General features: G+C 32.9%; 1 long non-coding RNA gene across 1 annotated transcript; it reads right to left on the bottom strand.

The window, feature by feature from the left end:
- Positions 1–1,543: 1,543 nt before the first annotated feature.
- LOC127562161 (uncharacterized) lies at positions 1,544–22,490 on the bottom strand. The gene is made up of 2 exons (XR_007953623.1): positions 22,012–22,490; positions 1,544–4,596 (listed from the first exon to the last, which is right to left on the bottom strand). It is a non-coding gene; the product is annotated as an uncharacterized LOC127562161 (long non-coding RNA).
- Between the last annotated feature and the right edge of the window lie 281 nt (positions 22,491–22,771).

Genomic DNA, 22,771 nt, shown 5'->3' with positions numbered 1-22,771 from the left:
ATTTCATATGTAATTATTCTTTTATATATGTAGTACATTATACATGTACACAGGTCTAGTACATTTCACACACATTTCACACATTTAACTTACATATATTTATGAATACATGCATTGTATTTTATAGGTGAATACATATACATATATGTAGTATATCATATTGAAACTCACATTCTTCATTTTTAGTGTGGGGATATTTATACCACCTATCATTAAATCAGATCAAATGAGATAATGCATGTAAGGTGTTTTGCAAACCTTAAAATGTTTTATTAAATTTTAGCTATTCTTATTATTAAAAATCAGTAGGCAATAAAAAATAGCATACAGCATCATAAAAAATGAAATTGACAGTGAATGCCCAGCTAAGTCATGTCTTTTAAAAACTATTTGTTTTAAATATTTTTCTTTTTAAATTTTGAACTTCAAATAATCTCCCTTCATCTCACTCCCTCATCTACTGAGAAGGCAAGCAATTATTATTTGTGCAAAATAATGCAAAATATATTTCTATAGTAGCTACATTACAAAAGAAAGAAAAAATAAGATAAGAAATATAGTTCAATTTTTAAAATTAGAGTTTATCACTTCTCTCTCTGGAGATGGATAGCATTTTTTCATGAGTCTTTTGGAATCATTTTCTATCACTCTATTGATTATAGTAGCCAAGTCCAAGAGTTGGAGTGGTTTTCTATACTTCATTAGTTTACTAATTTTCTGTCATCCTCTGTTTGATGTAGAATATTTTTCATGTGACTATGAATAGTTTTGATTTCTTTTTATGAAAACTGTTTATTAATGTATTTTTACTATCAAACTGGGGAATGGCTCTTATTTTTATAAATTTGACTCAATTCTCTAAATTTGGGAAGTATGGCTTTTATCAGAGAAACTTGCACCATGAGAGCTTTTTATGGTCAATTTATTGTTTTACTGTTTACTCATTTTCTCATTTTATTTCCTCATTTTGAACTTTATATTAAAGTTGGGCTTTATCCATCTAAGAGTAGGGAAACATTGTCCCAATCTTTGGGCTTTTTCATGCTGCTGTTTTAAGAGTTAGTTCTGGGGCTCTGTAAATTCTCAGTGTTTCTAATGTGATTTGATCTCTAAGGAGGTATAATCATTCTCTCCTGGTCTCTGTTCTAATCTTTACCCAAGAGGGATCCTTGCTCCCTTGCAGCCACAAACATCAGCACTCCTTTTGGCCCTGGAACAGTCACCAGAGTTAGTTTCATTTTGACTATTTTTTCTTTCTTTTGCAATGTAGCTACTATAGAAATATATTTTGCATTATTTTGCACAAATAATAATTGCTTGCCTTCTAAGTGGATGAGGGAGTGAGATGAAGGGAGATTATTTAAAGTTCAAAATCTAAAAAGAAAAAATATTTAAAACAAATCTTTTTTAAAAGACATGACTTAGCTGGGCATTCACTGTCAATTTGAGCATTTAGAAGTGCTCCTCTCTGGCTTGAACCTGTGACTCAGAATTGTGTATGGGCTATAGAGTTGCAAACAATGACAGCTGTACTCATTACTAGCAATGAGTCCATCTTATTAGCTTTCTGTTTTAATGTTTTATTTTTTTCCAACAACACATAAAACAAAATTTTAACATGTCTTTTTTAAAATTTTGAGTTCCAAATTCTCTTCCTCTCTTCTTTTCTTGACTTTTTCTTGAAAAAGAAAAGCAATTTCATGTAGATCATGCATGTGCAATCATGTAAAACATTTTCCCATATTAGCCACATTGCAGAAGAAAATACAAACAACAAAAACCCCTAAGAAAATAAACAACAATAAATACAACAATCACACATACTTTGCTCTGCATTTGGATTCTATCAGTTCTTTCCTTAGAGAGAGAGAGCATTTTTAATCATATGTATTTCAGAGTTATCTTGGATCATTTTATTAAAAATAGCTGTCATTCACAATTTATCATTATACAACATTGTTGTTACTGTGTACATTGTTCTGGTTCTGCCCACTTCATTTTGTATCAGTTCACTTAAGTCTTCTCAATTTTTTTTTTTTCTGAAAGCATCGGACTTGTCATTTTAAAAAAATAGCACAATAATGCTATACCTCCTGGATTTGCTGCCTTGACATAATGGAGAAACTTGTGTAACTCAATGAAACTATGAACTATATTATTCAGGGTTACCCAAGATGGACAGGTCATAATGGAGAGTTCTGACACAAGGTGATCCACTGGAGAAGGAAATGACAGTTTTAGTATCTTTGCCAAGAAAACCTCAAGGACAGTATTAAAATAATAAAGTTATGACTGGAAGATTAACACCTCAGATTGGAAGGTGTCCAGAATGTTACTGGGGAAGAGCAGAAGACAACTACAAGTAGATCTAATACTAATGAAGTGACTGGGCCATGGCCAAAAGGAAGTTTAGCTGTGGATATATCTGGTGTCAAATGGAAAATTGTTTTAAGAATTAATATTGCATGTATAGAAGAACTGCTCATATTTAACATGTATTGGATTACTTGCGGTCTAAGGAAGGAGTGGGGGAAAGAAAGGGAAAGAAAAATTTGGAACACAAGGTGTTGCAAGAGTGAATGTTGAAAATTACTATGAAAATAAAAAGCCTTAATATAAAAAAGAGAAAAAAAATTAACATTGCATTGGAATCTAGAATGTAAGATCTATGACCACAAACTGGATGTGGTCAAAGAGGAGATGGAACGATTAAACATTTGAATCTTGAGTGTCAGTGAATTTTAATAAATGGAAATAGATATTAATTCAAGTGATCATTACATATGGTATTGTATCCTTAGAATTTATTTTATTGCCTGATAGGCAATAAAATGGTGAGAAAAGCAATACTGTAGTACAATTTTCCAAGTCAAAAGATTCAAAATCACAGTAATCCAAGCACTACTGAGGCTGGATGCCAAAGTTGATCAGATCTATAATATCTTTTGTAAATAACAATATAAAAGAAGTTACATTTATCACTCTATATTGGACTGCTAAAGTAGGAAAAAGATAATTGGAATAATAGGCAAGTTTTCCTTGGACATAAAGCTGTCACAAATTTGGACAATATACTAATAAGCAGAGACATCCCCTTGTTGACAAAGGTCCACATAGTCAAAACTGTAAGATTGGACTATAAGGAAAATTGAGCATCATTATTTACATATTATTTACATTAAAATAATCTTTTAAATTGTGGGGAAAAAGACTTTTGAGAGTCCTTGGAACAGTAAGGAGATCAAATCAGTCAATATTTAAAGAAATTAATTCAAGCTATTTATTCAGTGGAAGGTCAAATACTGAAGCTAAACGTTAAGTACTTTGAGAAATAGACCTCAATGTTGGGACAGATTGAAGACAAAAGAAGAGGTTGGCAGAGGATAAGACTGATAGATACTATCATGAATGCAATGAATTAAGATCTTAGACAGATTTCAGAGATAGTTAAGTATAGAAGATTTGGACATTACCAAATGATAAAACAACATTCCATAACAATTATAAATTACAAAACTTGTTAGGCATTCTTCAGTTGATGAGCATCCCCTCATCGTTCAGTTTTTTGACATCACAAAAAGAGCTGCTTTAATTTTTTTTTAATATATAGATCCTTTTTCTTTTCTTTCTTTCTTTCTTTCTTTCTTTTTTTTTTTTTTTTTTTGATCTCTGGGATATAGACCTAGTAGTGCTATTGCTGGGTCAAAGGGTATGCACAATTTTATAGTATAATTCTAGGTAGCTCTTTGTAATAATTGGAACAGTTCCCAACGCTACCAATACTACATTAATATCTCAATTTTCCCACATCTCCAACATTTGTCATTTTTCTTTTCTGTCACATTAGCCAACCTGATAGGTGTGAGGTGGTATCTGTTTTTTATTTGTATTTCTCTTGACAATAATGATATTTTTTCATATGACTATAGATAGTTTTGATTTCTTTTTCTGAAAATTGTTTATATCCTTTGACCATTTCTCAATTGGGAAATGATTCGCATTCTTTTAAATTTAACTAAGTTCCTTATATATTTGAAAAAAAATGAAGCCTTTATCAGAGAAAAGTTTAATCCCCCTCCCGTTTTCTTCTTTATATTTAAGTTTGGTTGCATTGGTTTTACATGTGCAACCCCTTTTTAATTTAATGTAATCAAAATTATCTATTTTATATTCTGTAATTATCTTTATCTCCTGTTTGGTCACAAATCCTTCCCTTATCCAAAGATCTTGCCAGGTAATAATATTCTGCTGTCAATTAATTTGCTTCTGATCTTGGTCCTAAAGATATTGTTGCTGTTGCTGTAGCCACGGTTTCTGCTTCCATATGTGTCCACTTCAGATTGGACTCTTCCCTGGTGTCAAAGATCTCTCCTGTGCACTCCTATGTTTTCTAAGACTGGAAAAATGCCTCACCTTGAACTTTATTTTTATTTTTTTTATTTTTGGCTCTGCTCCTCCAATATCTGATTTAAGGTGTATTTTAAAAAATTTGTTTAGAGAGGGATGTTGAAAAAATTAGATGTTGAGGTGCTGCCTCTAATCTGTTATCTTCAGTTGTCATTTCTGGATCCAATTGTGTGCATTTGGATTGGTTACCTATGGCAGAGGCAAATATTTACTTTTAATTAGAATGAAATATAAATCCAAGAAAACTCTATTACTATAGCAGTTGACCCCTTGATTACTTAACCGTGCTATTAAATAGAAAATGGATAAAGCATGTTTATTCAGTTTATATAAAGCTGTTATCATAACGTGTAACATGATAACATGTAACAGGTTAAAAGAATTGTGACTATCTCATCAATCAGACTCTTTGCCAAAGTCAGAGACATGACAGCAGTGAGTAAAATTGGTATTAACTACTATATTTATTTTCAAAATATAACAGAGGAGTATGGAACAAAAATATAAACAGTAATAACTCACAAAATAGTAGAAAACAGTGAGATATAAATGCATCTGCAGAAAGGCCTAACCAAATGAAAATATCTGAAGAACATTAACAGATGAAGTTTGAATTATAAGAATTAGGTGCAAAATGGAAAAGATGGCTAGAGTTTTTAATAGAGATAATAGAACACCATAGTCTTTGAAAAATAAAAATTGAGAGTAATCCAAACAATAATGGAAACAGGATGAGTGGTAATTAGGGATTAACATATGATTTACACACTAAAAAGTGCTTCAGAGATAACATAAAAGACTTGCATCCAAGTTATAAGCAGGTAGATTGTTTATATAGTGAAATGAGAGTGAAAGAATAAAGAGACCCAGTGCCACAATCTTCATTCCACCAATAACTCATCCTACTAATGCAAATAATTCAATACCTTTTAAGTCCTATATTGGAATGCATCACAAAAAGATTATGGATTTTTAAAAAACATCATGTTTACCAAATCTATTACTAAATTTAAAAGAATTCTGAAATAGAGCCTTCTACCAAGAGTAATGCTGGCAAATGTTTGACGCTCTATCTAAAGAAAAGAAAGACAAAAAGAAAAAATAAAGAAAAGAAAGAAGAAAAGAAAAATGATGTATCTGTGGCATATTTTAAAATTTAATAGGCATCATTAACATTTTCTCTATCACTTTCTTAAATCTAGACAATCAACAAAACATCAAGTTCTGATTTGTAGTATTTGCCAATTTTTGAAATATTTGCTGTGAAAAAAACTGAACAGTTGGCTTTTGTGAGTCACTTTGATATGGCTCCAGCACATCTCTCTTTCTACCATCACAATAATCTGTGTATGCCCTTTAATAGACATAATTCTATTTATAAAGGATCTTATATTACCAGCATATTATTCATGATTAGGAAGCTCTTCTGATGTCAAGGGATTATTTTAATTTAACTTATAATTGATTTCATATCTTGCCTCCATAATAATACTATGCAAATGGCTCCTTGTGGTATAGAAGCAACTGTTCCTTGGCAAGGTTTATACTAATAGAGTGAAATGATGGTTTGCATTTAAGAAGTGTCATAGATTGTTCCCAAGTCTATTGAACTGTGCATTAAACACCAGGAATATTACTATTATGCCTATACTCTAAGGAGAAAAAAGAAAGAGTAAAATGCTCCATATATACAAAAATATTTATAGCATCCCTTTTTTGGTGGTAAAGAATTGAAAACTTAGGAAATATTCATCAATTGTCGCTGAATAAGCAAATTATAATATATGAATATATGGTAGAATACTATTATACTGTTAGAAGTGATTAAGAAGATGATTTCAGAGAATTCTGGAAAACCATACATGAACTGATGCAAAATGACCTAAGCAGAATTAAGAGAACAATTTATTCAATAGCAACATTATTGTAAAGACAAAAATCTGTGACTTAGGAACTGTATTCATCCCTCACTAACTACAATTCCAAAAAACTCAGGATGAAAGAAGCTATCAACATCTAGACAGAGAATATATATTTGTAATTGGTTTTGTTTTACTTTTTGGGCGAGGAGAAAGGAAAGATAACACCTATACGAACATTTTAAAAATTGAATTTAAAAAAGAAGAAAAAGAATTAGAATAGAAAATATGATTGAAGACATCAATTATTAGAAAAGGAATTGGGCTTATCAAAGAGGAATAACAGGTCAATATGAGCATTAGAAGAATAAAAACCCTTAAATACTTTTTTTTTTTTTTTTTTTTTTGCTGAGGCAATTGGCATTAAATGGCTTGCTCTGGGTCACACAACTACAAAGTGTTAAGTGTCTGAGTCCAGATACAAAGATACATTCTTTATAAGCTTTCCAGAGTATCTGTAGAAAGCCATAGATGAGAATCACATAGAATTAAAATGCATGGGGGAGTTACAACCCCTTGTATTGTACCAATATTGAGCATATCTACTAATAACGATGGGATCAGAACCATAGAAGTATTCTTAACCACCAGGTGGTGCTATTTATTATTAAGTGATCCTATTCACCAGAAAGAATCAGCAGCTAAGCTTGTCTCACAATCATCTTGGTGGTTATAGTGCTCTTCTCCATTGAATCAAAGTGCTAAATTCTGCTAGGTTCTCATAGAGTAATCCACCTTTTAATCCCCTAATTCTACATATTCCTGACTGACTAGAGGGTGTTGCTGGTCTGTCAATAAATGTTTATTAAGACCATGCTATATGTCAGTCTGTGATTTTTCTTTGAGTAGGATTTGTAAACATTGGGGATACAAATAAAGCAAAAATAGTAAGTGTCCTTGGAAGGTACACCATAATTAAAGTAAAATAAATAAAAAGTAAAATTTTAAAAATTAAATAGGCAAAAAGAAGTAGGAGTAAGTCATTAATCACTTTGGTCAGTTAACCATTAGATAGTCAAATTGGGTTATTCCATTAAAATGCTTGACCTTTTTATAATGTGTTAAAGTTTGCTAAGTGCTTTTTACACACTTTCTCATGTTGTGTCTCATAATTGCCTATATACTGTCAATGCTACACAATTTAAGAGTAGGACTCATTGATTACCAAATGTAACTCAACCTTAGAAGAATCCCCACTACTATAAAACCAATAAGCCATTATGCAACTGAAAATATCCAATAAAGGTATCCAATTACCTCCAGAGGGAGCCCAACCCATTCTACTTTGGTATTACTCAAGTTGGGTTTTCCCTGGTATCAATCTTCAATTGACTACTCTTTTTTTTTTTTTTTTTAGTCACTATATCTCTATTTATTTATTTATTTGTTAATAGGCACATATTAAAATAAACATATATAACACAAAGGTTGCTAATAGGCATATTAATAAGGGCATTTTGGGTGGCACAGTGGCTAGAAGGCTGGTCCTGGCATCAGGAAAACTTCTCTCTGGTTGTTGCTCAGTTGTGATAGCCTTGTCCAGCCCTTGTTGTCCCCATTTGGCCTTTTCTTGGCAGAGATCTTCCCTAGTGGATCCAGTGGATCCACTTTGTCAGAGGTAAAATGACTTGTCCAGGGCTAGGCAGGATGTGAGGTTAGATTTGAATTTAGTTCTTCTTGACTCCAGATCCTGTACTCTATCTCTCTTTTTTTTTTTTTTTTAATTTACTACTCTTTAATTTCTACCTATTGCTCCTAAGTTGATCTCCACTCTGGAACCAAATAGAACATGTCTAGTTTTTCCTCCATATAATAATCTTTCTTTTTTATTTATTTTTAAAAGCTTTTTATTTACAAAACATATGGACGGGTAATTTTTCAACATCGATCCTTGCAAAACCATCTGTTCCAAAATTATCCCTTCCTTCCCCCCACCCCTCCCCTAGATGGCAGATAGTTTAATACATGTTAAATATTATATCCAGTTATCTTTATACACAAGAAAAATTGGATCAAGAAGGAAAAAAAAACTGAGAAAGAAAACAAAATGCGAGTAAATGATAACAGAAAGAATGAAAATGCTATGTTGTGATTTATACTCAGTTCCCACAGTCCTCTCTCTGGGTGAATATATAATAATCTTTCAAATATAGATTATAATAAATTAATAGTTAAAGACTTCCAAAAGAAAATGGGTTTCTAAATACATACAATAATAATAGATGGGAGTGGGAGGATATACTTGGAAGCCGTATTTAAAAATAATAATCCACAACAAAACAAATTATTTAAAGGTAAACAGCAGGAATGAGGAGACTATTTCTGTACAGAGCCTTTTTATCACTTCTTTTTTTCCTTCTTTCCCTGAAACCTTATTAGTTAAACATAAGTTAAAAGAAAAAAACCTTTTTTCTGAATTCTGAAAGTACACTTTGATGGAAAATTTTAGTAATAAATGTTTTTGGCGATTGAGATTTTACTAAATGCTTTAGCTGTGAATTAATCTATATAATCTATGGCTTCTTTGAAGAAGCTGATACATGAAGCCAAACCCTAGACAGACATCTTTCTCAATTTAGGCTTAATGAATATCACAGGGACCTGGGAGTTAATTTTCTAGGCAAGATCTCAGTATACCATTTTAAAAGTTTAGTAGCTTAGTATGTATTATATATGATTTCACAGGTAGACGCTAGGTTGAAATTTCATTATTTGAATCAATGGCTGATATATGAACAATGGATTTTCACTGGTAGTGTTAGTGGTGATAACTGTGAAAATTTGGTAACATTATGGCACTGGGTATGATAGAGCATGCTTGTAATCTCTATTACCTGGAAGGCTGAGACTGGTGGATTATTTGAATTTATGATATCTGAGTTTTAATAGACTAAGCTGTTTGGGTGCTTATTTATATTCTATTGAACTTCTGAAGGTGGTGGTGGAGATGAAAGTTGCCCAGGGAGGAAGAAATGCCCCAGATTGAAAATAGAGCAAGTCAAAACTCCTGTGCTGGTCAGTAGTAGAATTAGATGTAGGAACAGTTGTGGCACTATCATATATCAGTGTTGGGACTATAGTCAGGAAGACTCATTTTCATGAGTTTAAATCTGGCCTCAGACACTTACTAGCTATGTGACTGTGGACAAGTCACTTAACCCTGTTTACCTCAGTTTCTTCGTCTATAAAATGAACTGGAGAAAGAACTGGCAAACCCTTCCAGTATCTTTGCCAAGAAAACCCAAAGATGAGTCATGAAGAGTTGTAAACAACTAAAAAACTAAATAAGAGGCAGCTAGGTGGTGCAGTGGATAGAGCAATAGCCCTGAAGTCAGGAGGCCCTGAGTTCAAATTTGATCTCAGACACGTAACACTTCTTAGGTGTGTGACCTTGGCCAAGTCACGTAATCCTAATTGCCTCAGCAAAAAACAAACAAAAAAACTAAATAACATGTCTCTGCCAAGAAAACCCCAAATGTGGTCAAGAAGAGTCAGCTATGAATGAAATGATCAAACAACCAATACGTATAAATACACACACATTTATACTTGTGATCATATATAGAGAGATATATACATATAATATGTATATTTATCTATTGCCAATGTGTGGAAAGATTATTGATTTCTTATTTTAAAATTTAATTTTTTGTTTACATTTTAAGTTCTGAATTGTCTCTCTCTTTCCCTCCCCACCCCATACTAGAGAAAGCCACTATTTAATATACATACATACACTCATACAATATATATTTTTACTCTTCCTGGTTTAGGCATCAGCCCATATTTGTTTCATGAAAGGAGTTTGGTAGGACTTCTTTGCCTATTATTCCAAATAATTAGTTGATCTTTAAATTTTGATAAAAAAGATTATGGCTATCAAATTGATACCCTTCCCCTATTCTCAGATATCACATGGGAACACAGAGATAGTTTTAATATTTGAAAAGAACAAAAACAACAAATATAAAATATCTACTAAATATGTGTGTGTGTGTGTGTGTGTGTGTGTGTGTGTGTGTGTGTGTGTGTGTTTGAGGATTATCAAGAGAAGTGACTAAATGCATTATAGCAACTCTTGTTTTGTTGTAGCTGACAAAGAAAAATGTTGATCTCTGACTTTACAACTTATCTCTAAATTCCTATGTCCTATTACTTTCTTGTGAAACAGGAAGACTGACTAGTGGATGTTGAACCCTTAGGGAATGGGCAGGGCTCTATGCCTTTACTGCCAGCCTAGTGATGGTTTGGGGAAGAGGAAGAGGAAGATGGCAATCCTGCTTCTGGATGTATATAATAATATATAATAGAGAGGCCCTGCTTGTAAAGCAGAAGATGCTTAGATAATGGTAAAGAAGAATCTTTTAATGGGCTACTGTGCCAGAAATGAGTTTACATAAAAAAGATGCAAACTAGTTAAATTGTCTTTTCTTGGTGATATTGATAGTAGTACTTCTGTAAACTTAAGATTAAGGGAAGAAGCTTGATCTGTTCTGTTCTCTTTACCTGAGTCAACTTATAGACATGAACATATGGTACATTTCTTGGTCTGTATTTGTCTTTTCCAGAGCTTTAGTGAATGAATATCAAGACAGAACAGATTAGACTGCTATCTTGTGAGCTTAAAAGATCAGAAAAGACAAACAAGGTCTATGACCTATTCTGGGGAAGAACGTGTCCTGAGAAATGACTTATATGATCTAGCTCAGTAATGGGGTAACTTTGCAGCTGAAATATTGCTGACTCAAAAGTAAGGAAGCAACTTATCAGCTATTATGGACACTCTAACAGTTAAAATTAAGATAGACTTAGGCACAAAGTTCCAAGCATGATCCATTTATTAGTAAAGCATGAATTTATCAGTAAATAGGATCTCAGCTTTCCTAGCAGAGCTAAGGCTCTGAATGAAGGGGAAACCCTTTTATAGATTCAGGAATTTTAGAAAATAGGAAAGTAACATCACAGTTGGAAGAAAATATGATTGGATAGAAATTGGGAATAAGGGCTAGCCACAACCCACTTCTTTCCTCTTGTGACTAAGAGATAGTCATTGTTTGAGTACAGTTGCATCTGTAAGTTCAGAGACAGCAAGCCAGACTTCTTTGGATAACAAATCAGGCATCCTTGAAGAATAGCTTGGTGATGTAAAAGATACTATGCCACACTCCCTAGTATCCATCTGCCTCTTTCAAGGGTAACATATTTTCTTGATACAAGAACAGAACGGTGATTAACAAATTAAACTTAACTCATAGGACAGCTGAATTTCTGGACTAAGTTCAGAGACAAAGAATCATGACAGGCAGTTACAGGAAAAAAATCAATTAACTGTAAATAGAATGAATAAGAAAGACACATAATCAATTTGACTATTTCAACATGGAGTGAATAGGATGGTGGAATTTTTTTTTGTGTGTTTGGGATGGTTTTTGTAGTTAATTTAATGTTTGAGCCCAATCTATCTAGGGACTTATGGTAAAATGAAAAATGTGCCCTAGCTTAAGGGAATGTTTTTTGAACTTGGCTTTTGCTATACCTTTTCAGTAAATATCTCTTCAAAAACTAATATAAATTAATTAATTGACAAAGAGGAAAAACAACTGACAAAATGATCATGTTGTCCTAATCATGATATTAGTACTAAAGATATATTAGGTGGTAGATGTTGGTTGGGGTGGGTGTAGGGGAGATGCACATTGAATAGAAGACTGAACCAATGACTCAAATTTACCTCTAGAATTATAAAAGAAGATATAACTAGCAAAACTTTGAGGATCTAGCCTATCAGTATGTATGGCTTAAGAAAGTTGATCCATAAATCTAGCCATGATTGAATATCTTAATTATCAAAAGATCTGAATTTCTCACTTTTTATTTATTATTAGATAAGACTTAGAGAGACACCCTAAATTTAAAAAGATAAAAAAAATACTTATGGCCACAATGTACTAAGTAGGCAGTTAAGTGATCTGGTATATAGAGTGAAGGCCTACAATTAAGAAGACCAGAGGTCAAATCCAAATGTTTACTAGTTTTGTGACTCTGGAAAAATTATATAAATTTTTTCAGACTCAAATTTCTCATCTTTCAATAGAAAGAAAAATAGTACCTGTCTCACAGCATCATTATTGGGAGGATAAAATAAAAGAATGTATTAAAAGGCTCTGCAGACCTTTAAGAGCTATATAAATATTAATTATTATTATAAATGTCAGGTGGGATCTAATCTTAGGGTTTTTTTCTTTTTACTTCAAGGAAAGTTATATATTATAACATACTGCTTCTCTATTTAAATAGTATCTTATTAAAAATGAAACAAATAACTTATTTATTCCCAAATGACAGATGCTATATAATTATATCTTTTGTTATGTGTTCAAAGAATTGGAAATCAACAGTTTTGATAATTCATTTTAATTAATGTACCCTTTGATCTATTGATGATTACCTCCTTTCTTTCTTTTCTGTTATTCAAACAAAGCACTCTTATTTGCCAATCATAGGCATTTCCCTTGTTTCCCTTGTGCCCTATGGTTGGAACTCTTTTTTCCCTTGTCATCTCACTTTTTGGGCGTTGCTTCCTTCAAGTCTCAGTTAAAGTTCCATCTTTGCAAGAAGCCTTTCCTACTACTCCTTAATCTTAGTGCCTCCTTTCTTGGACTGTTCCAAAATTATCTGTTAATATATCTTGTTTTTAATATAGTTGTTTACATGAAGACTTCTTCATGAGACTGTGAGCTCCTTGAGGGCAGGAAGTTTTTTATCTTTCTTTGTGTCCTGGGCACACAACATAGTTACTGGTAAATAGAAGGAATTTGATAGATGGTTGTTCACTGACTGATTAGATCTAGCCAAGAGGAATACTGTCCAAAGCATTGAGTTATAAGTTGTCAGAATTGGAAGGTTCTCATAGAGGACCCATTCAGTCCAACCTGTTTTTGAACAAGAATTCCTTCTTTAATATATCAGACAAGTGGTTGTTTAGCTTTTGAATAAAGACTCTGGGTGGGGTGAGTTTTTTTTTTTTTAAAGGAATGGTTAAAAAAAAAGAAAAGTAATTTTAGAAATATTGGCTATTTAAGTTTCTCTTAGAACTCTTTGCAAGCCTAGAAGGATGTTTAGAGTTAGGTTTTAAAAACAGTGGGATTTAGTATAACAGGTTTGGCAACAAAATCAGCACAGTTCATGAAGCTGATGAATTGATGTAGGCCCAGCTGACTAACATGTACCATGTGTTTGCTTTGGCAGCCAATATGGAAAAATCATTTGGAGAAAAATTGTATTATTCAACAGATTTCTTTTGTTGTTGTTGTTTTGTGGTTTAATTTTAAAAAAATCTAATTTCCTAATTGGACTTACAAAGGTAGAATTTCTATGAACCCTCTTAGTGATTGGAAACATATTTGGGCCCTTTATGGAAGTAAAAAAATAAAGATAATGGAATATAATTTTATTTGTCTGATAAATCTCAGTTACTCAACATACAAAGATAGAAGATTTCATATTGGCAGTGTCTCAGCTATTTTTATATTTATAACTTTATTTTGTCTAATAAAAATATAAAACTTTCAAAATCTTCTCCTCAAAAACTTTAATAGAATCATGAGATAGAATGAGTCTCAAGTAAAAAGTGAAGAGCCCAAAGCACTATCATTCTTTGCTGCTGTGACTAAATATGATGTTACCAGTGTTTGGAATTTATTTTTCTCATCAACAGACCTGCAAATTTTTGTCATGTGTTACATGAAATCTCAATTACTTGTATGTAAGCAACCATGTAATGTATTTAGCCATTCCTTCAAGTGTCCAGATAGACGATCTCATTCCCTGTGGTACAGAAATTTTCATTGCTTACCCAAAACCCAGGCATATTAATGATTAGATAAATGGAGTTGGAGAAGATCTTTTTTTCCATTTCATGTCAATACCATCTTAAATCATTCTTATACAATATTGCAGCTATAGATATATTGAAAACACTTTTAGTTTGGTCTTAGAAGCCAGACATGCCTTCCTTTCTATCCTAGATTAGTCAGAATTTCTGGGTAATTTTGCCAAACCATGAAATCCAAAGATGATATATTTTCCTAAAGGAAATAAAGAAAACCCAAATTAGAAATACTTTAGGGCAAAATATCCTAAATATGTGTTGTTATTACATAAAGAACATTTGTAGAACATTCTCAATTTCTGTAGAAGGTACATCAGAGCTACGTAGCTACTGACTTGATTAAAAAAAAAATCCTTTCTACATGTCAGTAATATGTATGGGGTAGGGTCAAATGAAGCACCCCTCCTTCTTCCAAAATGAAATGCTAATATTGCCTAATCCATTCAACAGTTTAACAATAGTTTATTAAATAAATCAGATATTGACAAAGTACTCTGATGGGAACTGGAAATATAGACAGAAATGAAGTAATCTACTCTCAAAGATGAGACATTAGGGGAAAACCTGTACCAAAGACAGGAAAGTACAAATCATAAGCTTAAGTATATATGAAACCTTCTTGAAGAGATTATCAATAAGTGAGTGTATCAGAGCTGGCCTTTTGTAGAAGGTGGCATCTAAACTCAGTTTAAACTATAAATTCCAAGAAGCAGAAGTGAGAAGGAAGAGCCAGTCCAGGCGTAGTGTACAGCTTGGTATAGAGATAGGGAATGAAATATTGTGTAAGTGGATCGTTTTGACTGGTAAGAAAAGTTGGATCCAGATTGTGATACCTGTAAATATCAATTTAAAGCATTTAAAATTATCTTCTCTTAGAGGTTATAAGGAATTGTTGAAACTTCTAGATTACAGAAGTGACACAATCAGATGTGTACTTCAGAAAAATCAATTTCTAAAGTATGGAGAAGATAGATTAGAGAGAGGTGAAAAGGTGTGTAGGGAAATCAACAGAAGGCATTGGAAATAGTCCAGTCAAGAGATGATTAAAGACTGAACTGCTGTGGTTAAGTTTTGAGTGGAGAGAGGGAAATATTTTGGAATCAATGATACTTGACAACTGATTTGATGGGAAATGAAAATGAAAAATTAAGGATGGCTGAGATCTTGCAAACCTGGTTCATTAGAAGGATGCTACTCCCTTTGAAAGAAATAGGGAAATTAGGAGGAGTAAGTATAAGAAGAAAGATGAGTTCTGTTGAATGTGACTTCCATTTGCATTCTCATTTGAGTATAGACTCTTTGAGAACAGAGACTATTTCACTTTTGCTTTTGGATCTCTAGGCTTAGCTTGCTGGTATAATGGACAGAATCCTGGTCCTGGAGTGAGGAGGACTTAAGTTCAAAACTGTCCTCAGACCCTTACTAACCATGTAACTCTAGGCAAGTGATTTAACTCTGCATGCCTCAATTTTGTGTGTGGGGATAATAATACCATTTACCTTCCTGGTTTGTTGTAAGGAGCAAATGTATAATAAATGTTTTTTTTAAAGCACAGATCCTGGTACATAGCAAGTGTATCCTTCCTATCTTCGCACAAATGCTTGATTATAATAATCTTAACAAAGGCTTGTTGGTTGAGTAGTTGATTTACGTGAAGGTGGTACAGTAGCTAAATCAAATGACGTGCTTTTTTGGGTCTTAGTCAAGGAAAATGATAATTTTACATAATATTCAGATTGAGCTGATTATTGTGTCCTATTTTCATTGATTGTGATCATCTAGATGTGGCATTGGCTAATGACAAGAGAAATTATACAAATTTATGCTATCCTACAGTCCTTGATCTCAGAGAAATTTCTTTGATAGTTTTGATCCCTTAGCAAAAATTACAAGGTACAAAGAGATAAGATAAAACAACTAACATTCTTTCTTTTTGAAGCAATTGGGGTTAAGTGACTTGCCCAGGGTCACACAGCTAGGAAGTGTTAAGTGTCTGAGGCTGGATTTGAACTCAGGTCCTTCTGACTTCAAGGCCTATGCTCTATCCACTGTGCCATCTAGCTGACCCAACAATTAACATTCTTTAATTTTCAAAGAATGGTTATTAGCTCCAAGTGGGCACTAAACCTACATTAAGTGATAGCTAAAATATTTTTAGTTTTGTCTTATACACCTGTCTTCTTTTTCCTGTTTAATTAAAAAAACAAATAAGAACACTTCCACGAATATCCTTCCACAACCACCCCAAAGCCCTCAGTATATTCAGTCAAAATATGAGGTGAGTTTATGTGTGTGTGTGTGTGTGTGTGTGTGTGTGTGTGTGTGTGTATGTGTGTGTGAAAAGGGTCAGGTGATTTTATCATTTCAGGGAATTTCATATGAGAAAACACTTTTTCCACAGTGGAAATTGCCCCCACCAATGTGCATATGGTACCCATCTGTAATTTATAGTTTTAAAGAATTGCTAATATATGTGGAAGTCAGCATTTGAATTCAGGTCTTTCTTAGTCCAAAGTAATCTCTCTTCCATTGCAAAGGCTAGCAATACCCATATCAAGTAAAAAATCTAACCCCAAAGCCCAGATTAGGTCCTGAGGAATGAAGGAATTTGTATCTTTCAGTTGTGTGATTTTACTGTAAGAACTCCCAAAACTAGAACTAATCATTGTGGAATTACAGGGTGTGACTTGTGGTAAATGGAATGGGCACTGCCAAATAAAGAATCAAACCTTATTTCCAGGTCAAATTTCCTTTTTTGTGTAAATCTCTATTGACACCTTGCAATGACATCCTGTTTAGGCAGTCACTAGTTCAGTTTTCACTTCCCCAAATTCTATAATATTAATGAAATCTTACAATATTAGAGACCACTTCTTATCCATGTTCCAGTCAAATCTACAGAGAGTAACATATTTCAAACTATTAATTTATAATAGTTTTGATTAATTACACAAATGAAGACAAGTAAATCATCCTTAGCAAATTTAAAATGAAGTCAGATGGGATAATTTGTACATTAACACACTGGATGATAATTAGGGGCCAAACAACAACAACAACAAAATCCCCTTCTCCATGCATCCCTTATCTCAAAAACTTGTCAGGTTTGAATATTGAGCTTAATCAAATTAAATGAAATTTAATTTGGACTAGTATTAAAACCTTGCAGTTTGGTTAAAAATAGGTTCACAAGTAAAGACAGGAAATAGAGTAGTTTTCCTTAAAAAAAAAAGAGAGAGAGAGAGAGAGAGAGAAAGGAATAAAAACAAAAACAAACCACAACAAACAAACAACAACAAAAAAAAGTTCTGAGGATTGCCATAAACTATAAGCTTGAAATGAATTAGCAGTGTGATTACGGCTGTCAAAACACAAATGTGATCCTGGGTTGCATTCAGAGAGAGGCATAACTTCTAGGAATAAGGAAAATATAATCTCTCTGCATACTGACAAATCTTGTACTTTCTATCTCTATATCTTTTTATATGTGCTTTTCTCTTCACATATGCAACCATCTAGGGAACCAGAATGACAAAAGGCCTTGGAGTCTATGTCATATGAGGATCTAGTGAAGGAACTGAAGATGCTTATTATAGAGAAGAAAAGACTTGAGGGACCATGATAGCTAAGTTCAAGAATTTTCGGGGTTATTCTGGACAACTTTATTGGGATTTTCAAGCAGAGAATGACTGATCAAAAATCAAAAAGGTTGGAGTAGGGATTCTTCTTTATGTATGGGTAGGACTAATTATTATTGAGAACACATATCATGATAGGTTGTAGATCTAGAGCTAAAAGTAGAGGAAATATGAATGGGATATTTGTAGTTAAGGACCTCAATTCAAATCCCAACTTTTCAGAGAATTTCTTATTGTTGATCTCTAACTTCTTTGGGCTTAGTTTTCTTATCTTTTATTAGATGAGGGATGAAGATAGATGACCTATGAGATCATGTTCGGCTTTAAATCTACAAACATTAGCAATTATATGGTCTAATCTGTCATTTTGTAGATAGGAAACTGAGGACTAAGCAGGTTGAGTAATTTATCCAGGTCCCACATACAGCAATGAGTAAAGTAAGAACTAGGATCAAAGCTTCTTGGTTCCAAAACCTATATCCTTTCTGCATCAATTCTCTCCTATTGGAAGATTCCTTCTAAAACCAAAATTTTATAATCCTGTGTGTTTTGTTAGTTGAGATTATTTTTCGGGCCTCTTTACACTGTTTTCTTATGAGCCTTATAAGAAAGGCTGTGTGGAATAGCTCTAACAAAAGACTTAAGATTTAATTCTCAGTATTATCATTTAAGAATTGTGTGCTCAGAGTCAAGTCACATGCTCATTAAGTTAATTCCCTTTTCTGTAAAAGGCAGATGGGTGGCACAGTGAAGAAAGTCCTATGCTTGAGTCAGGAAGACTCATCTTCCTGAGTTAAAATCTAGCTTTAGATACTAAATAGTCATGTGATTCTGGGCAAGTCACTTAACCCTATTTGCCTCAGTTCCTCATCTGAAAAATGAACTGGAGAAGGAAATGACAAAACATTCCAATATCTTTACCAAGAGAATGCTAAATAAGGTTATGAAGAATTGGACAGATGAAATGACTGAAGGACCACAATGAATATCTTAGTGGTCTATTATGAAAAAAGCACTCTGTAACCCTTAAAATATTATATGGGCTGTTATTATGGGTTGGAAAAATAAATCCAGAGTAATAAATAGCCATTTTTATGCTTGTGTAAAGTGATGTCCATTACCCACCTTAAGATAGTAGCATAAAATGTTCTGGGATCAACTGAAATTTGAAGATAAACTGAATACTATTTTGTGGTAGACAAACAGAATCTCTAAGACACCCTATGGGAGAAATTTTTTTTTTTTTGATTCAAGATGCATTTAAAGTTATTGCTCTTACTAATTAGGTGCTATGATATATTTTTTCTATGTTCCTGAAAGATTTAAGTCCTGTCAGCACCCTTTGAATTGGATAACCTGGGCAATAGTCTGTTCATCTTGACCTACTTTTGTCTCTGAATAGGTTTATTATATTTAAAACATGCAAAATTTAATTTTTCTTATGATTTGTTTTTTCTTTTTGACAATCAATCATTGAACTTTATTTGATACATAAGTAGGTCATGTTAAATCACTGTTGAGTCTATATCAAAAAACAAAAAAACAAAATGCCGAGGTAGCAATTATCTGGTAAATCTAGATTATTGAGGATAAGAAAAAAAAAAGTGTTGTTTGGCCACTGTCAGATACTCTAAGAAATTGCCAGTTCTTTATTTTGCCTTGTGCTATGTTGATTAAAGTGAAGCACTGACCTGTGGTAACCAAGAACAATCCATTAGAATCATTAATATTTGTCTTTGAAATATAATTTGGGTCATGGTCTCATAGTTTCATGAACCTCAGACTTAATGTTAAAAATTCAAGATTTTTTCTATTGTAATTCTTGGTCAATTGTCAACACTTGGCTTGAGAACCAAAGTCCAACAACATGGGCTTATGCAGTTAACAAATGCCTCCAAGTTGGACTGTTTCAAAATGTGTACTTGGTCTGGCATTTCTGTCTTATTTGTTAAACCCACAAAATGTAGATTCTTATCTCTTACTTCTGTTCACTTACTTGTGGCTACTTTAGGAAGTAGTTGTTTTTTCCTTGAACTTCCAGAATAAAAAGTGCAAGATCACTGTTGGTATAATTTAGCAGCTCCTTCATGGAAGCAGCTTGTTCACATTACCTAATGAATTACTTTTTAAAAGGTCAGTTTAGAATCCTACAATAAGGCCTATACAATAATCCTCTTTTTTATTTGGTCAGTGGGTGTCTTTTTTTTTTTTTTTTTTTTTTGGAGAGTGATGGTGGTGGTGGTAAAAAAGAGACTGCAACAACTCTCAACTAGGTCACTCATTAAAGAAGAAGATAATAATATATTTATAGATTGAAGGAACTTTAGAGAACACTAAATTCCAACCTTCTCATTGATGAAAAACTGAGCCCCAATGAGATTAAATAACTTGCTTAAGATGACATAACTAGTAAGTGAAAGAACTGGGACAAAGGTATATTTGTTGTTATCTTTTTGCATTAAACACCCAACAAGAATCAGAAAGATTCATCTTGTTATGTGGTGCAGTGGATAGAATACTGGACTTCATGTTCCTGAGTTCAAATCTGGCCTCAGACACTTACTAGTTCTATGATCTTGGGCAGGTCACTTAACCCTGTTTGCCTTAGTTTCCTCAACTGTAAAATGAGCTAGAGAAGGAATGGCAAACGGCTCCAATATCTTTATCAAGAAAACCTCAAATGGAGTTACAGAGAGTTGAATGTGACTGAAAACTACTGAAGAACAATCAAAATTTATTTAAAAAAATAAAATCCAATAGTTAAGTTTGTTTATCTATAAAATTCACTTATGTAGAACATGTTATTTCCTCTTTTATGTTGACTCAAATCCCAGCCCATCAAGAGGAACAAAAGTAACAATTTGACAATAAGGTGGCTGCCAATATGCATGATCTTAGCAGCTATCTAGGTTATTAATATTGTTCTTCTCCCTTAAGGTGGCATTTCATTCTCTGCCTCATTATTGTTCAGTCTTGTCTGATTCTTCATGATCCCATTTGGGGTTTACTTGGCAAAGATACTGGGTGGTTTACCATTTTTATCTCCAGCTCATTTTTACAGATGAGGAAATTGAAATAAACAAGGTTAAGTGACTTGGTCAGGGCCCACAATTAGGAAGCATTTGAAGCTAGATTTAAACTCAGGAAAATGAGTCTTCATCTTAGAGATGGGAATCTTAGAGTGGGAAGAGATTATAGGAGTACAGATTTAGAGATCAAACAGGCCTTGGAGGCAACTTAATCCAACCCCCTCATTTTTTTGAGGAATCGAAGTTCCAGGAAAATTGTGACTTGTCTTAGGTCACACAGATTTTAATTGCATCTAATTTATTTCTACCTGAAAGATAATCTCCTCTACAATATAGAACCTTTGCTTAAAGATCTCCCTTATGAAGTCCGCTCTTCTTAATTCTCAAAAGACTAAACTTTAAATTTAATTTAAATCCTATGGAGTGGAAGAAGAAGGGTCTCCCTTTACCTTAAAAATGTGATTTGTCTTGCATTAGCAGTTAATTAAGATTAAGGGTTACAGCAACAGGCAGAGTCTTTAATAGCTCATTTATTTTACAGAGAAGGATAGGGAGTATCTAGAGTACCTATCAGCTACAAAGTTTGAAAGCAATCCCGTGTCATGTTTATGAACTTGGTATAACCTTGAGCTGATATTTTTCTTTTTTACTAGTGATTTTCCTCATCTTTTTAGTCAGGGAAAGGCACTGTGTGGAAATTGTTTCGGTAGCTTAAGGCTTTTCTATTTTAATGTTCTTAACTCATAAACAGGTCAGTACTTTTCTCAGCATTTTTTATATTTTCATGGTTTGCAAGAATGGTAATGACTTCAAAACTGACATTTCTACCATGCAATGAGTGGATAGCTTAAGGTATTTAGTTCTTATTTAAGGATCATGTCACTTTTTCCCTGGCAGTGCTCTTCCTTAAAGAACTTTATATAGAATAGTAACTGCCTTAAATCGTCTCACAGAATCCTAGCAAACAAGAATCTATAATTGAAGATGTACTCAGTTGAACATTTTGAGATACTTAATAGTTTTAGGTTGTCCTGCAACTTTTCTTATAAATGTTATGATGGTCCTATTTGCTTCTAAATCACTTCTTCTGGGTAAATGCTTGCACAAAAGCAGGTTTAATGGATTACCTTTTGAGAAAAATTGGAAATGGGATTGGATATAGGATGAAATCTGGATCCAAATCTAGTTCTTCTGTCTTAATAATATCAGTGTACCTGACTAATTTCAGTTTGATTGAGCCTCTGTTTCCTCATCTGTAAAATAGCAAAGAAACAAGTATGTGGATATCACATATGCGTTTATATATACATTCATTTATTTATAGTGGTTTAATTGTTTTCAGTAGTATCTGACTCTCTGTGTCCCATTTAACAAAGATATTGGATAATTTGCCATTTCCTTCATCTTATAGATGAAGTAACTGAGGCAAATTGGGTTAAGTGACAAAGGTGTTAATTATCTGAGGTCAGATTTAAATTCAGGGAAATGAATCTTGCTAACTCCAGGCTAGGTACTCTCTCTACTGTCATTTAGCTGTCTTTGTCTCTCTCTTTTTCTCTCTTTCTTTACACACACACACACACACACACACACACTTGCACATGTGCATATACAAACACACACATACTATATACATACATATATATAATGTATGAATTGTTAATAATTTTGTATTTCTGATGATAGTACAATTTAAAATAATATTTCAAATCAAGCTATATACAAATTCAGATTTTGTTTATATATTGTGTTTAGATTTTATTTATTGTAATCAAATTTTGTTTCTTTATTTTTCAGATGTTGCATAGGGATTGAAAAATTGCCTTAAATGTAATTAGATCTAGATTCATGTTTTGCCTCTGACACATACTAGTAGTTACCTTCCCC

This window comes from Antechinus flavipes, chromosome 4, assembly GCF_016432865.1.
Source record: "Antechinus flavipes isolate AdamAnt ecotype Samford, QLD, Australia chromosome 4, AdamAnt_v2, whole genome shotgun sequence".
Lineage (NCBI taxonomy): Eukaryota > Metazoa > Chordata > Mammalia > Dasyuromorphia > Dasyuridae > Antechinus > Antechinus flavipes.
The sequence above is the reverse complement of the archived record's forward strand: the minus strand, read 5'-3'. Positions and strand labels throughout refer to the sequence as shown.